We start from the raw sequence: 12,144 nt of genomic DNA on the forward strand, positions 1-12,144 counted from the left end.
AATGGTGGTTTTCTGACTAGCATGAGTCAGTCCTGCCAAAAGGTCCATCCAAGAAGATATAGTCAACAATCACTAGTGTTGACTGTGATAGGTGACACCTTCAAATTACTGTGTCCTCATCCTCCAAGAGATTAATCACTTTGGGTACACATGGGGACATAGCTTTCTGTTGTTCATTGGTTTACTGAGGCCTATACAAGTTGTCATCATAAATGACACAGAAATCTTCTAGCAGCAAATAAATTGATGTCATTGTGGTAAATATGATTCTGTCCTCAAGACACTTCCTTTCCAGACTCCCTTGACTTCTCAGATTTCTTTTACTTCTCCACATCCATACCTCTGGGTAGAATTTAGCACACCGAAGAGGTACAAAATCAATGATGATGATGTGACACAATGATTTTTAATTCTACACGCTTCAATATACTGCAGAAAAGTCAAAAGAGAAATTCAGAAATGTTTTACAAGGCATATTGCATGTGTTATTCTGGATGCATATATAGTCCTGATGCTGCAGACAACTGCTTAGTTGTTCATTTTATTAAAAAAAAAATCACAAACAAAGCTAGAGTCTCTTAAGAGCTAAAACTGAACCACATTTTGATTTTAATATTTAGAAAATCAAAAGAATATTTTGCCAAGCTTGTGATTATTTCTAATTGCCTTAGAGAACTAGCATTCTGGGGAGGGGTTTGATAAGAAACAAAGCAAAGAGAATTGATTTTCTACAGTATTAAATTGAATACCAGTGCCACACTCAATACAGGACCATTCTGTGTTATGCCAGCTCCTCCTACAGAGGGCACAGCAGAAGAAAAGAAATGCCTGGGCAACTCTGTGGGCCAATCCCTGTGGAAGGGCTCAGGAACACATGATATCTGGGCATGCACATTTATCAAAAGATTTACACAAATTTTTTCTTAGCCTATATTACAGACATGACACAATTACTAGATTTATTAATTCCTTGTTGCAGGGACTAGAGATTTCCCCATGTGGTGGACTAATACATATTCCATTAGCTCTGACATCTGGGGCTCTACACCCACCAACTTCAAGAGATTAACAGAAACACAACAATACAACTTTCCCTTTGTCTCCATAGGAGTCCCCTCCCTCCCTCCTTCTCCACATCTTTCTCTTTCTCTTGCTCTCTTAAGCACTCAACAGGATTTTCTCACCAAGGAAAGCAAGAAAGTGTTTGACTGACAATCTTATTTTGTCTCCACTTGGATTTCACCTTCCATCTTCACATTTCTCATTGAAACCAGGACGAGTGGGGGGAGATGTATGGACTATTTTCCTCTCAGTATTTCAAGTCTTTGTAGAAGAACCAATAACCATTCAAGTTGTCAAGAATTCTATCAAGATCTAGGAGCAGGGCTCACAGGAGCACAACAGCATAAGGTTCTTACGTTAGACCTGGGGTCTGGGGGCCACTTCATCTTTCGGTGGGGCTAAGAGAACAGAGAATAAGATGGTCATATGCCTACCGGGATCATTGTCCTCTCATCACACCTGCTCAAATAAATGCCTTCTGCCATCATGATTCTTGTTGCCTGTGATCTCTGTTGGCAGCACTGTTCTGTTGCTACCTCTCACTTTGTTTTGTTCTTGCTCTTCAACACTTGTGCCCTAGGTTCTTGCCCCTAAAGCAAATGTCTAAGGCAGGTGTTTCAACGTCTTAGGGAAAGCTCTCAGTCTCAGTTATTGGTAAGGTTGCCTATGGAAGCAGGCCAAGTTTCTAAAAAACAATGAAGCAAGCTCTGTCATATAGATGGTAATGGACACACAGCCTCAACATCAGAGAGACAATGTCATAGTTGTCATGAACTGGTTACTCATGTCCTGACTAAAAGGGACAGCCATAATCCTAGCCAATCTGTTACCATATAAGAATATGTGCCCATGGGCTTCCCTGTTGGCACAGTGGTTGAGAGTCAGCCTGCCGATGCAGGGGACACGGGTTCGTGCCCCGGTCCGGGAAGATCCCACATGCCGTGGAGCGGCTGGGCCCGTGAGCCATGGCCGCTGAGCCTGCGTGTCCGGAGCCTGTGATCCACAATGGGAGAGGCCACAACAGTGAGAGGCCCACGTACCACAAAAAAAAAAAAAAAAAAAGAATATGTGCCCTAATTTGCCAGATCTTTTTTTTTTTTCAAAAGAAGCCAGAAATACAGATTTCCATGTAAACTCTTCCTATTTATCAACATTGGCATCTAATTCGCATTTTAAAAAAAGTGTAGTACAAGGCAAACAAAACCCATTCGTAGGTGTGATTAGCTCCATGGGCTGATAGAGTGACACTTCTGGTTTAGGACTCTATTCCCCAATTGATATGTCAGGAAATGCCAGAAAATCTTGTCCAGAAGTTCAGACTTTTTGAGTAGCTTCTCTTTTTCTCAATCTACTTTTGCCCAAATACTTTTACCCTCTTACACGTCTCCTCATCTGTTCAATGTCAATTCAACAAATGTTTAATTGAGTATCTCTGATAAGTGAGATACCATACAGGACACAGTAAGAAATGCAAAGATGTTATTGAGAATGGATAGACTGCTACAAAATGGACTCAAGTTCATGGTGGCTTAAACAATGGGGGTATTTATTCCTCATGTCATGCTCAGGAGTAAATAGATCAGAGGTGGTATAATATCGCCACAATGTCAGCAACCCAGAATCCATCTATACTGTGGCTCTGTTATCCCTGAGGTGTTGACCTTGACTGCATGGCCCGAGATGGTTCATTATCTACTCTAGTCAAGTAGTTCCAAGGTCACTGTGGCAAAAGAAAATAAATGGAGAAGACACACTGGATTTTATTTGGCTCTTTCTGGAAGTGACATAACTCATGCTTCAATCACATTCTATTCATAAGAGAGAATCACTTGGTTCCAACTTATTGGCATGGGAGGACCACAAATACAATTGGTGATTACTAATATTCTTTGCTACACCACCATATTCATATGCCATCTGGCAGGAATATGAATTGGCCAAGGTAGGGAATGCCCAGAAAGTACATAACCAGCTCTCCTATTCCACTGTATGAATCTTTATCACATGGTTACTCTTAGCTACAAAGCCAGTTGGCCAAGAAATATAGTTTTAATTCTGGGTGGCCATGTGCCTAGCTAAAACTTAAGGTTCTATTGGGATAGAAGAAGGAGAAAATGGATATTGGAAGGCACGTAGAACATTTTGCTATAATGAGCTGGATACGGTCTTTGCCCCAAAGGAACTTATTGTTTTGTGGAAAAGGTAGTTGCGTACATAAATGATTATATTGAGGTTAATTGTGTTCTGTTTTAAAAGACCAGGTCTCCTATTTTATGGGGAGAGGTAATCCACTGATGATAACTTAAATGATCAAACAAGTATAATGAGTTAGAGAAAAATGTATTCTTCAGAATACGCTGGGGTCCCAGGGAAAGTCCACCACTCCAATCAGGGGAGCTTCAATGCTGAGGAGACAGAACTATGATTCCCACAAGAAGGAAGTGGGAAGTGTCACACATTGGTAAGAAAACCTATGTTTTGTTTTCTTCCACATGGTCCAAATTTAAACTTATCATTCCAGTGTAGTATTCATAGCATATTCTTCCAATTTCAAAATGCCCTTGTTTGAGCAATAATAAATTATGTGGTCACTCTAATAATTAGAGACTGGACTTTGGGCAAGTGGGAGAGAAGGTGGGGAGAGGAGCTAGGAAATGGTAAAATGTTGTGTGGTGCTCAATGTGATTTCTTCCCAAGATCTTGTAAGTGTTCATTAACATTATTGACTTCAGGATATCATGAGTATGACTGGGCTTCTTATGGAAAAGAGTGAATGGGATGAAGTCAGTATACTAGATGGAATGGAATCATTCCAAGATGGCAGGGGACAGAGAATCAAAAGCTGGGCAGTAATAGCTGGATGTCCAAAGGATAAGGATGTTCCAAGCATCATCAGTGTTATATCCTACACTTTTTAGTAGATACCATCTGAGCAGAGTCCTGAAGGACACTTTATCCACTGAACTGGAACTCCAACTGGGATCTTCATTTCCACGGGCTAACAATCCCCCCCTCAGACCCTCAAATAAATCAGCAACTCCCCTACAACTTTTCTTTTTATGTTCATGATCATTTTAAGAGCATACCCTGGAGCCTTCTCACTTTCTCCCTTTCCCAAATAAGATTAGACAAGCCACCCCACACCAATGCTCACTACTAGTAACTTCCTTCTCCACTGCTCACTCTTATCATAGCTGATTTAGACAATGGAATGAAAATGAGAAAGCACTGGTTTGAGGCAGGTTTGTCTACAAGCCACTCAATGAAAACATGTAAACAAACAATGAACTGGCATACAGGATACCTGGGTTGGGTTTTAATTTGGAATCATCCACACTCTTTGAGAAAGTCACTTCACCTCTTTGAATTTGAATTTAAGTATTCATGAAATGATGTTTGGAGATCAGATCAGGTCTTGACAAAATGCATTCCACAAAATGCTTATTCCAGGAGATCCTGTTCTTTTAGTAGAAAAACATTTCCATTGGAGTACATGGTGAACACACATCATACATCAGAATTCCTTGAGAGAGTTCTTGTTCTAAGAATTTCTGCTTAATTGTGTCACATCTACCGTATCCCAAACAAAATATGTCCCTATTGATATTTCACACTGACAGAACAAAGCTGGCTCCATCATTTGGATGCTTTCATGGATCAGATATTCTTTCTTTTCACCCACTTCCACTCATCTGTATCCATATTGGTTTATTTCTAGCTCTTGCTTCTTCTGGTTACGCCTAGGATAGGTTATGTCCAAAAATAATTACCTGGGTGGTGCTGGGATAGCTTCATCTAAAAGCTTTAGGTTTCTCCCTTCTCAAGGTCACCACTACTCTGGGCCTTCTTCAACTCAACATTTAGAGTGTGCTTCTGAATTTTCAACTTTATTTCCTGGATTATACCTTCTCATGTTGAAATAGGAGTTGCCTATCCTTAATTTTGTCTTTTAGAATTTTTTGGAGGGGTTTGAATCCACTCTAAGCTTTTTTTTTTTTTAACCAATATTTTTCTTTTTTTTTTCCTTCCAGCTCTTGTTTCTGTCAATTTTTTTTCTCCTTGGCTTAAATGGGACTCCTGTTTGGTTCTGTTACACAACCGTAGTTGACATTTTTATATATTGTTACATGATATCAGCTATTTTTGGGGAAGGGGATGGTGGTGGTGGTTGTGGATGGTGTACTTCATAGACTATCACACTACTTTTCCCTTCCAAGCAAAGTCTCAAAGGCATTTTTGGAAAGACAGATGATGAATTCTTGAAAACTTATTTGGCCTCTTTTCATAATACACTTATTATAACTAAATGCTTTGTTTTTGTTTACCAACTTTATTAAGAGCTAAACTAATTATTGATTAAGGGCATGTGAGAGTTTTAATCACCTTTACATCCAGGGGGTCTTCCACCAACTTAGATATGTAAACAAAAGACTTTCTAGAAAAAAACTGCCTATAATCTTCTGGTTTGTGAAGATATCCCATATGCTTATTCAGAAGATCTCCCCCTCAAGTTGGCCTCAGAGAAAACTTTGAAGAAAAGTTTTAGAAAAAGCATGGGCTTGTGTTATTGCAAACAAGTTATCTAACCTTTGATCTTCATTTCCTCAACTGTATAATGGGTATAATAATACATTTTCATTTTTTTCTACTTTGAAGTGTTTTATTGAAACTCAGAAATTCAATAGCACACATTACCTAACACAAGTTGTGCTATATTTTATTTTTCCTCTTTCTATAATTAGCTTTCTAACTTTTTTTTAAACTAATTTCTAGGTCCTTTTACTGAAATACTATTACCTTTAAAATCTGTTTTCCTTACATTTTCTATAAAATGAGCTATTTAGTTTTATTCAATTACTGATTTTAACCACTTTTGACCTGCAAAAATGGCAATTTCATATTTTCAACCCTGCTCCTAAAAAAATGAGCCAGTATAAGTCATTAATACAAGTCTATTCTCTTAGCTTGCACTACTTCCCCTGTCATACTATTTCCCCAGCTCTTCAGTACTGTACTGCTCTTCTGTGCTCCTTAGGTTCACATATTTTCTCTATTCTCTTCTATCAAAGCTCAGGAATAAAAGACTGAAAAAAATGTGAAAATCATGACTCACCCACTATATTTTTGTAAATATTTTTTCTCATAAAAATTAAGTGCATTTTCTGTAGAAAATTAGGAAGGTACAAAAGATTTAAAAAACCCTTATAATTAATCATCTTCTGTCAGCCCCTTCCAAATTCATTACTAATGTTTCCTAGGTAAATAGAAAGATATAGAAATATAACATGCTAATAGATGGGGGAGGAGAGTGTTTTCATTTTAGTTTTTAAAAATAAGTTTATTTTATAGCCACTATTTTGTGTCATTTCTAAATTTCATATATTATTAATATTTTCAATGCCATCAATTATTTTATATATCTCAACATATTTTTAAATGTTGCATGATATTTCATCTTAAGTGGTCATTAAATTTATTTAAACAATCCCCTGGATGTTTATACATGCTTTTTGGTTGTACAGAATGCATCATGATGAGAATTCTAATAAACCAATGTCTGCACCAAGCCACAATTCTTTGTTAAGAACAGACTACTACAATTGGAAATTTTTGGCCAAGGTTACCCAAATGTTACTAGCTTTGATAATTTAAATTGCCCTACAGAAAATTTGTACCAGTTTACAAATCCAAGGGCAGTTTATGCAATTATTTCCTTAGACCAGCAGTTCTCAAAAGTTTTGGTCTCAGACCCCTTTACTCTGAAAACTTATGGAGATTCACCAAAGTTCTTTGGTTTTAGTGAGTATTATATATATTAATATTTAGCATATATGAAATTAAAACTGAAAATTTTGTAAATGGTTATATATTAATTGATTTAAAAATAACAATAATAAACTTACATATTAATGAAAATAACATTATAAAAATTAATTGTGTCTTTCAAACTAAAAAATCTCTTCACTATCTGGCTTAATGAAAGGCTGCAGGATTCTCATACTTGCTTCTATATTCAATGTGCCTTTGGTTGAAATATATAGAAAGAAAGTTCTGACTCACACAGAAATGTGGCTGAAAGAGGGGAAAGTATTTTAATGACCTTTTCAGATAATTATAGCTGTTTTTCTTTGATACTACCTGAAATTCAACCAGTGGAAGTTTCTTAAAGGTTAGTTGTGAACTGGAATCAGAAGTCAACGTTCCGTACTCTGTTGAGTTAAAATTCAGTGGTCTATCTTGACTTAAATGGATCTTTTACTCATTCATGATTATGTAAAATCATGTGTTGAAAAATCTTGTTTTCCAAAGTTATGCAGATCTTCCAATTTTTGAAACATTTAATTATAGAATATAAAAAAATCACATATATTAACATCATCATTGATCTCATCAGAAAAGTCTTTAAATCTTGGGGAGCTGTCAAAGCAGTGTTGCTTGCAAGCTTGAATTTTATGATTGGCCATAAATACTATCAGTTGTTTTTCTTGAAACCACAGACTCCATTTATTTTCAAGACAATATCTGCCAAAGATACAACTCTGAATACCCACAGTTTGTCTGTCCATCATTCTTTCAGGTAAAAATGGTGGTCCTTGAATAAGAATGGCTAGTGCAGTTCACATGTCAAATGATCACACAAGTGATTTTTTCGCGAAAATTGTCACACGCAGTAGAAGGGCTTTAATGTTCTTCCTATTTCATCACAGAATATTAAAAAGACCCATACTTAAGGGTTGAGATGTAATGAAATTAGCATTTTTAGTAATTCACTAAGGACTTTCTTAAATGAAACTGGCTTTATTTTTTCTGCAGTGTATAGTTGGTAAAGAATACAATTACCATCAGTACAGTTTTTTTCCCACGGCCTTAATTTGTTCTAAGGCATCATTGCTTTTGCACAATTAATACAAGTATCAGCACAGTGATAAGGCAAATAGTATCTTAGTATTACTATGAAAATGATTTTCCTTTTCCCCTGAAAAGGAAAGAGGGGCTCTTGCTATCATATTATTATTACCATTATTAAAATTATTCTTCCTATTCCCCCTTCAATCAATGGGGATAGGAATAGATTAAAAGAGTTATTTTTCGCCCCCTTCCCAGCAATATTTACCATTTAATTTTATCGAAGAACAAAAACAAACTTCTCAACTGATGGCAAAAATACACCATAAAGACAAAGGCTTTCGGATTCAAAGAGAAGCAGGAGAGAAAGTAAACATACATTTACTTAAAAAAATGATTATTTATGTGTTTAAAGTACAAATTAGTTTGGTACAGGACATCTCATGTCTGTTTTATTTCCATATCCCTCAGACTGACAATGGGATGCCTATCAATTAATTCATTTAGAGAGCCATACACCACAAGAAATAAATTATTTGTCCTCTGGAGCTTGTCACAAGGGGATTTTTAAAAAACCATTAAACAGAAAGACAACTGTTCATCTTAGAAAGATGAAAGACCAGTTCCTCCTCCTCAGCTGGTAGTTTCTTTGTAAAAATGGTATCTACCTTGTATGCATGTTATAAAGTATGTTCATATACAAGTTACTTAGCTGTTTTTTTTTGTTTTCTGTTTTTTTTTTTTTTGTGGTACACGGGCCTCTCACTGCTGTGGCCTCTCCCGTTGCGGAGCACAGGCTCCGGACGCGCAGGCTCAGCGGCCATGACTCACTGGCCCAGCCGCTCCGCGGCATGTGGGATCTTCCCGCACCAGGGCACGAACCCATGTCCCCTGCATCGGCAGGCGGACTCTCAACCACTGCGCCACCAGGGAAGCCCCACTTAGCTTCTTCTAAGCTCACTTTTCTTATATGTGAAACTGGATTAGTAGCAACACTTTGTATTTAATAAAATAATGCTTATGATACGTTTAGCACTTTGCCTTGCACCTACTAAGTTCTCAGACACTGGTCATGGTGGTCGTAATAGTAGTAGTAGGATCAGTAGAAAAAGTAGCAAATGCAGGAGTTGGTGTTTTAGGAATTAGTAACTGAGGTCTGATAATGTGAAGGGACTCTTTCATGGTCACCCAGAAAAGCAGAGATGGAGTTGGTCTTCAAACGCAGGCTATTTTCACTCCATGACCTAAATTCTTCCTTCCGTGGTACAGCTGTACTTCTGGGGCTCTAAGAAAGTGTTCTCAGCTCTCCTGTTGATTTGATCCCCTAACACCTGATGGTGGGCTTCTCTCAAACAACCTATATTCCAGGTACAGTCACCCCTCAGTATTGGAGTATTGGTTCCAGGATCACCCTCGGATACCAAGACCGCGGGGATGCTCAAGTTCCTTTTATAAAATGCCGATTGAATTCCATCCGCGGTTGGTTGAACCCGCGAATGCGGAACCCGCAGATAAGGAAGGAAAACTCTATCTCTACACTGGGCCCCTCTTCCCCATACATTAGTTCCGTATTTCCATAGCCCTACAGAAATGGTGCATTTACTTGTAAACCCGGAGTAGTGCAGTGTTAACAGCATGAACTTTGGAGTGAGCAAACCGAAGTCAGAATCCAGCTTTCTGCTTCCTATAAACATGATACTGGGCAAATGAAATCATCCCTTCCTTATCTGTTAAAAAAAAATGTTACTAGTCTTGCTTGATGGAATCGTGGAAGATTGTTAAAGGAGGTAGGATCTGGTAACAGATTAACACAGGCACACAGAGCCAGGCACACAGTGAATGGTAAATAAACAGCTATTTGACGTCTAACTCTCACAAAAAAATTTGCTCTTCTGGGTCCTGATTTTTGATCTCCTAGACTAAATATCTTCACTATTTTCCTCCGTCTTCAGTTCCCAGACACATCACAGAATTATAAGAATATTAAAAACTCAGGACTATACCTACACAGAATTTTCCATAACCTTCTTTCTGCTTTGAGCTCCTAAAGCTATTTCATAGAAAAGTGACCTTATTTTTAAATAGAGGGGGCAATTGAAAATCAGTGAACGGACCTACCCCCTAATGATTTTTTTCTCAGACATAATTATAATAATTAGCATTATAAAGTGCTAATTATCTTTGGACACAGAGGACCTGCACACCAGAGACAGAGGTCCGCATTAAGTAAAGTGGATTTCACTTTCCTCAGTTAGGAGATTTCTCTATTTTCCTCTTTGTAATGATGCAAAAGATACTTAGTCCACCAAGCCTCATTTAAAAACTTTTTCCAGTTAAGGAAACTGTCTGCTGGCCATCCATGACCAGTCTCCATATTGAGCCTGTGTAGATACAAAGAAATTGTTCTATACGCATTGCTTTTTGTTCAGTGATTGTTCTGTAATTGTGGGCCAGTACCTAGAACCTGGGAAGAATCCAAAGCTGTAAAGATCATGAATTTCTTGCTTAGATGGCAGGTCATTCTGATTAGCAATATGAATTGGCACCATCCTACTCCATCAGTCTTGGAAATTTGAGGGGTGGTTGTTGAATGTGTCAGGTGTATAGGAGAGAAACTCAATGTGTGGTAGGTAAAAGTTCAAGCTCAACAGGACTTAAGCAGTCATGTATTTCAACCATTTAATTTTACAGAGAAGAATTGAGGTACAGGACTACGTGATGGGAGAACCAGAATTGGAAACTCGAGCTGCTGATGCTTTCAGGCAAATTTTTATCACACTGCTTTGGGCTTTAGGTCAGAGGACTTTTGTTAAGTCAAGTCAGGTCATGTATTAAAGTGTAGAAAAGGGATAGACTAAGGAGTAAGGCATTGGTGTAAGGCAATGAAGAGCGTACCTCTGAGCTCCCCTTTATTACCTGGTGTCAGCAATGGAATAATTGTTAATATTATCTAGTCCTCACTTCATTAACATGGAAACATTGGATACTGAGGCAGAATTTAAAACAGAATATTAGCAATGCAGGGCCGTAAAGAGCCATGCACGTTTTCTGAGGGCCCCAGACACCTACATGCTTAGTTCAAACTTGTTCTCTATTCAACATAGAAACTTGTCTCTGGCTTCAGCCTAGAGATAAGATACTCTGTGATCCTTAAGTGGGGTCAGTCTTATTCCCAGACAGCTTTATTCAGTTGGAAGTTGGGTTAGGTCAAAATCTACCTCCTCAAAATGACCATTCACTGAAACTGTTATGAACATTGAAACACAAGCAAATAAATGTCTTACTTTTTTTTTTTTTTTTTTTTTTTTTTTGCGGTATGCGGGCCTCTCACTGTTGTGGCCTCTCCCGTTGCGGAGCACAGGCTCCGGACGCACAGGCTCAGCGGCCATGGCTCACGGGCCCAGCCGCTCCGCGGCATGTGGGATCTTCCCGGACCGGGGCACGAACCCATGTCCCCTGCATCGGCAGGTGGACTCTCAACCACTGCGCCACCAGGGGAGCCCATAAATGTCTTACTTTTAAAAAACCTTTCAATTATTTTAAAATATAAACATGATCCCCTTAAGTTTTCCCTAAGCCAGTGTTTTTCAAACTGAGCTGTGTCAGAATCCCCTGGAGTATTTGTTAAAACACCCATTGCTGGCTCGCAGCCCCAGAGCATCTGATTCAGTAGGTCTATAGTGGTACCTGAGAACTGCTTTTCCAACAAGTTCCCAGGTGATGCTGACCTTGCTGGTCTGAGGAACACACTTTGAGACCCCCAGCTCCAAGCTAATCAATCCACTCCATTGTACATTTTGAGTCACGCTTTCCTAATCTGATGCCATTTCATTTGTCCCTTTAGAATGCTTTAGAAATTTCAGTTATCTTTTTTATAGTTTTTATACTTGTTCAATCTTTCCTTAGTGGACATGTATGGCTTTTCTACTTGAGGGGGAAAAAGTGCATTTAAAAAAATAAAGTTAAATGTGTAATTATCAATATAAAGCAAGATGACTAAAAATAATTTATCTAATTAACATGTGTTCATAGCCTTTATAAAATGTGTTTTATTTGAACTAGAATGCATTTTCTAAGTAAATTATTTCTATTTCCATCAGTGAACACTGTGGTGATTGGGGGAAAAAACATACCTTTTTGGTATTAACTTTATTTTCAAGTTCTGGAGTTTATGGCAATACGAGAAGACCTAAATTTGTAAAGAGAAAACCTGATTTTGAAATCCAGACCCCTGGG

Source organism: Pseudorca crassidens, chromosome 5 (genome assembly GCF_039906515.1).
Source record: "Pseudorca crassidens isolate mPseCra1 chromosome 5, mPseCra1.hap1, whole genome shotgun sequence".
NCBI classification, from domain to species: domain Eukaryota; kingdom Metazoa; phylum Chordata; class Mammalia; order Artiodactyla; family Delphinidae; genus Pseudorca; species Pseudorca crassidens.